A 6,007-nucleotide genomic window follows, 5' to 3' on the forward strand; every position below is an offset into this window, starting at 1 on the left:
TACTTCGAGTTTGATATCTGGTTTATCAATTCTATATCTAAAATACTGATTTAGGAAAAAAGATGATAACTAATGTGGCCTCTTAGGGACTGGATATAAAACTACATAGGGAAAAAAAGTGTAATGTATAAGGTACTTACAGCCTGATAAAAGATGATTTTAAAGGATTATGGACTTCTGTTTTCCAGGCTGGCAGTTAAGGTGCTTGGAAGTTGTTTATTTAATGTTAAAATTATAATTCACTACCTAAGTAAATAATGTGGCATTTAAAGTCTTGAAAGAAAAAGAAAATTGATGACTTCATTTACAAAAATATGAAATATCTCCCCTTTAACCTGCTGGTCTGATTACTTATGTAATTTCTATAATTACTTTAAATGCATTTTAACAAACCTTTTAGAAATTTCATATATAAATGCATTAATGTACACTTACTATTAATACAATCCCAAGTTCCCAAAAGTTCTATCTTAAAGAATAAATGAAAAAATATTAAAAGAAAACAAATATGGGTTCCCTCTGCACATCTGAACATAGTATTTTTTATAATGTACTATAAATGCCTGTCTCAAATATGTTACCCCTTTCTAGAGAAGAAGCTCTTCCTTATCTTATTTATTATCATATCTCCGGTCCCAGGCCAAGAGTGAGTATCCATTAAATTTTCGTAGAATGAATAAATTAATGAAGTAATATTTCATTTGGGATCAATTTCTTCTTATGATATTCTAATTATACCTCCCACAAACTTTATCTCACACCAAAGGTACAAATAACAACGACAAAAAAAAAACAACTTGATGTTTAAATGTGCATTTTCTACACTTTAGAAGTTATTTACTGATGGTTGAGCAATCATATCCTCAATATGGTTTAAAAATTCAATTAGTGATTCTAGTTCCAGTGGGATGGAATAAAGACCAGCTTCAGAGAGTGGTTTCACGATGTCAGTGTAGGAAAATCCTGAATTTACTTCCTTCCACTAGACACATCAAATACATAGTTACATATGAATCAATTCCCTCTCAAAATGTCCTGAAAACTAGCTGAAGGGCTCCTCTACAATCTAGGATAAAGGGACACATTGAGACCACTAGGAGAGGCAGAGATGTGGTTTTGCCCCCCTCACACTCCCCCACTTACAAGCACTGACCCACAATTGGGAGAGATCTCAACAGTATAGAATTCTGCCCTCATAAAAGAAAAATTTGTACCCCACATTAGGAACTCCAATCCTCAAGATCTACTCCAGAGAGATGAGCCCCAAAACATCTGCCTCTGAAAACCAACAGGGCTTACACCAGAAAACCTGGAAGACTATGGAGAATGGAAAGCCCACTCTTGAAGGGCTTATTCACAGACTCACCCTTGGACCCAACACAAAAGCAGCAGTTTGAAAAGCACCTAGATCATATGCGAAGGAGATTCATGAATAAATCTTCAAACATCTGCCAAAGATGCAGGAGTCTAGTAGGACTTTCCCTGGGGAAGAAGGCATTGACAAGTGCCATTTTTGGATGCTTACTCCACCTTGCGAGCACTGAGGCTAGTGGGTGCCATTTTTGTGCTTATTCTACCTTGCTAGTACAGACAGGCTTGCCGCACATCCATGTTCTCCTGCAGCCCCAATGAAGCGGGTAGGAGCATGCAGTCCACATAGGGATGCCTCTTGAACACACTTGGCTATGATGGCCAAGGAAGCCTGTACTGCCGGGCCTCATAGAAATGAAGTAACTGGAGAGACAGTTCTTAGTAGGCTACCAATCCCAAGGCATGGCATAGCTAGCAGACAGAAACTCATCCTCAGTCTTCCTGTGAAAAAGGCCTAATTATTCTAGAACTTCAGCCTGAGGGGTAGGCTTCAGGTTACCACACATCTGGAGGCTATGGAGGAGCTCTCAAGGGACGTAGGCTGGGGGATGTCAAAATCTGCACTCTCACATAGCATCATTATGCTTACCACATATCCTAAAAACAAGCTACACACTTATCCTGAGCCCTATTTTTTGTGACTGTCACCAAGAGGATAACTCCAAATCACCTTGTCTAGAGACCAGTAGGGGTTATGACTGCAGTCTCACATGACCGCATATATTTCCTTCTTTAAAAGCTGCTGCCTTCAAATCAGCCTGAAGCTGGTGCTGACTGAGATCCTTCCCTTTCGAACACTGACAAAATTTGGCACAATCTCAACAAATGGGACCTATCAAGAATAAATCAGGCAGCTTACACAATCACAAAGGTTCGAGACACAACCAAGAACTAGGGCAAGGTTGAACTATAAAGTTCATCACCTATACAAGAAGACTCCTTCAAAACTGAGAGAAGCAGCTATTTTGCCTAACACATAGAAATAAATACAAAAAGAAAATCAAAATGAGGAAACAGAGGAATATGTTCCAACTGAAAGAACAAGATAACCACCCCCTGCAAAAAAATCTTAATGAATCAGAGATAAATAATTTACATGATAAAGTATTCAAAATAACAGTCATAAAGATCTTCAGTGAGCTTGGGAGAAAAATGAATGAACACAGTGAAAACATCAACAAAGGGATAGGAAACATAGGAAAATACCAAACAGAAGTAACAGAAAAAAATAAAATAACTGAACTGAAAAATAACTACAGAGGTTCAAAAATAGATTGAAGAAAGGCACAAAAAACTTACCTGAAAAAATAATTGTTGAAAAGTTCCCTAACCTGACAAAGGAATGAGACAACTAGATCCAGGAAGAACAGAGAGTTCCAAATAAAATGAACTGAAAGAGATCCACACCAAGACACATAATTAAAATGTCAAAAACTAAAGATAAAGTCCACTCTCACCACCGCTATTTAACCTAATAGTGGAAGTCCTATCCACAGCAGACAACAAAAAGAAATAAAAGGCATCCAAATTGGCAAGGAAGAAGTCAAACCTTCATTATTTGCAGATGACATAATAGTATATATAGAAAATCCAAAAGAATCAACCAAAAAAACTGTTAGAACTAATAAATGAATTCACTAGAGCCACAAGATACAAAATCAACATACAGAAATTGGTTGCATTTCTATACACCAATAATGCAGCAGCAGAAAAAGAAATGAAGGAATCAATTCCATTTACAACTGCACTAAAACCAATAATATACCTAGGAATAAACCTAACCAAAGAGGTGAAAGACCTATACTCTGAAATATATAAAACACTGATGAAAGAAACTGAGGAAGACACAAAGAAATGGAAAAATATTCCACGCTCATGGGTTGGAAGAACAAATATTGTTAAAATGTCTATACTACCCAAAGCAATCTATACATTCAATGCAATCCCTATCAAAATAACACTAGCATTTTTCAGAGCTGGAGCAAACAATTCCAAAATCTGTGTGTAACCAGAAAAGACCCCTGAATAGACAAAGGAATGGTGAAAAAGAAAGCCAGGCAGCAACTACCTGAACCTCAGCTGCAGCAACTTCTTGCTAGACATGTCTCCACAGGCAAGGGAAACAAAAGCAAAAATGAACTATTGGAACTTCACCAGGATAAAAAGCTTTTGCACAGCAAAGAAACAATCAACACAACTAAAGGCAACCTATGGAATGGCAGAAGATATCTGCAAATGATATCAGATAAAGGGCTAATATCCAAAATCTATAAATAACTTATCAAACTCAACAACCCAAAAACCAAAAAGTCCAGTCAAGAAATGAGCAGAAGACCTGAACAGACATTTGATCTAAGGCTTTTGGACATGTACCATAGGGATGAAGCTCCTTTACCTAACAAGATTTTATACAAATGTCAAATATGTCTTGGTATCAAAATCCTCCAAAGGAAGTCTTTTTAAAAAACTGTTCATTGCTATATTAAATCTCCAACCAGAAACTTCAACTAAAACACGGCTCAAATACGTGACTGCTTTTCTAGATGGGACGAATCTACACAGTCTAATCTAGAGGGCCAGAGTTTTTGTGGATTTGTCTATAATAGCATCTTAAAATGTTTTGTCAACTACAATTCCTAATCTTTTAGCATTCTGAAATTTTAGTCAATTAATCAATATATAAGAACTGACTATATGTCTAGCATTAATCCATATTTCCTGTATAAGAAAATTTATGAACATTCTTTCAACATGTAAAAAAAATTATAAAATGTATTAGATAATTGCTTACTCTAAGCACTGGATTTACAAGTAGAGAGTTGCATACATAGTGTGATTAATGGCTACTATGAAGATTTCACAAGCGTGCACATGCACGTGAGCACGCGCACACAACACACCTCCCCACCAAAAACTGTATGACTTCATTTCTTGTTTGATCTGCATATAGTACCAGAAGAATATGTTTCATACCACCAGTCACTTAAATCTTTAGTAAATTGGCTGATTAGACTCTTCCTGAGAAAAGGTTTAATACGAGACACAGGGAGAGATCATGAAGGCAGTGAGGATAGGAGGGAATAGATATGGAAAAGAAAGTAGAAATAATAAAATTAAACATTGTGTAATACAATAACTCAGCGTAGGACTTCATTAGATTCTTACTTTACTGGAAGGAATTTTATAATTAAGTTACACATAGAAGGCTACAGAACAGATATAGCTGGATCCAATATCATCAACCTATTATAATTAAAATTTTAAGTTATGTTTTTATTGAGATGGCTGAAAGATGAACAAGGAGAAAGCTTACAACCTTTTAGAAGAAAGGATGAAAAATAGTAGTGTAAATAACAGGCAGAATTCCAAGGGTAAGAATAAAATATAACTGTTTCATATATAGTAACAATATGGCTAAAGTTTATTCTTTACTAATAACAATTTATTGGCTTGGCAAACATTAAATTCTAAAATTTTTCACTTGTGACAAGACAAGGCAATACAAGAAAAATACAAAAAGAAAAAGGAGTCAAGACTTTGTTAGCTATTTTTAATTAAAGAGCTTTTATATAGAAGGGTGAGTAAGCTCTCCTGGATGCCCTAATAAAGGGAATTAGAACCAGCAACAAGACAAATTTGGGCTCAATATAAGAGATGTTACTGAACACATTAGAGTCATTTTTTTTCAAAAGAGAAAAAGAAATGCAGTATGTTACCTTGAAAAGCAATGAATTTTTTCTTTCTAAGTACTTGATTAGGGAATAGAACACTGCCAGTGTTTAAACTGATAGTGGGATTGCTAGGACTTTGAAGGGAAATAGAGATTAAAAATCAACCAGAAGTATAAACTGAAACAATAAAAAAAAAAAAATTAAGAAAAAAAACCTTCTCTACATAAGAGGAACTTGTCCATGACCACACAGATCAAGAGAGAGAGGCAAGTTCTCCAGGTGTGTGCTCATAAGAAGCAAACAACTGAAGCAATGCATGGTCTCTATATCAGTCAGAATACTTATTTGTAAACAAAAACTAACTCCAGCCTTATTAAGCAAAAAAGGGAATAAACTAAAGAAATAGTAGGTTAGAAAAACAAATAAAGGCCAGAAAATCAAGCTTAGAAAATACATGCAAACAAAATCAACTCCAAATGGAGCAGGAAAAATAACCATGTTTTAGGGGAACAGCATGGCTTGGCTGCTATCATATATATCTCCATCCTTAGGCCATGGCTGTTGGATCTTGTTACCATTGCTTCCAAAAATGAATCGGAACACTAAAAAAACACACATACACACACAATAAATTTCTACAATAAGTGTTATACAGACTCAAGGGCATATTCAATCCTGTCCAAAAGAGATAGACTCCACAATGCAATGGCCTTCAAAACAAACTGCACACTGTACCTCTGAAACAAATAATGCAATATATGTTAAGAAAAAAAAAGAAGAAGAAGAAGGTAGCGGGAGGGGAAGAATGAAGCGGGGGAAATCGGAGGGGTAGACGAACCATGAGAGACGATGGACTCTGAAAAACAAACTGAGGGTTCTAGAGGGGAGGGGGGTGGGAGGATGGGTTAGCCTGGTGGTGGGTATTGAGGAGGGCACATTCTGCATGGAGCACTGGGTGTTATGCA

General features: G+C 36.1%; 1 protein-coding gene across 1 annotated transcript in view; it reads right to left on the reverse strand.

The window, feature by feature from the left end:
• The window catches only part of GPHN (gephyrin), a 515,857-nt gene that overhangs the window by 354,929 nt on the left and 154,921 nt on the right, over window positions 1-6,007 (reverse strand). The gene's annotated exons all lie outside the window — the stretch shown is intronic.

This window comes from Leptonychotes weddellii, chromosome 9 (genome assembly GCF_054177405.1).
Source record: "Leptonychotes weddellii isolate Sample4059 chromosome 9, ASM5417740v2, whole genome shotgun sequence".
Classification (NCBI taxonomy): domain Eukaryota; kingdom Metazoa; phylum Chordata; class Mammalia; order Carnivora; family Phocidae; genus Leptonychotes; species Leptonychotes weddellii.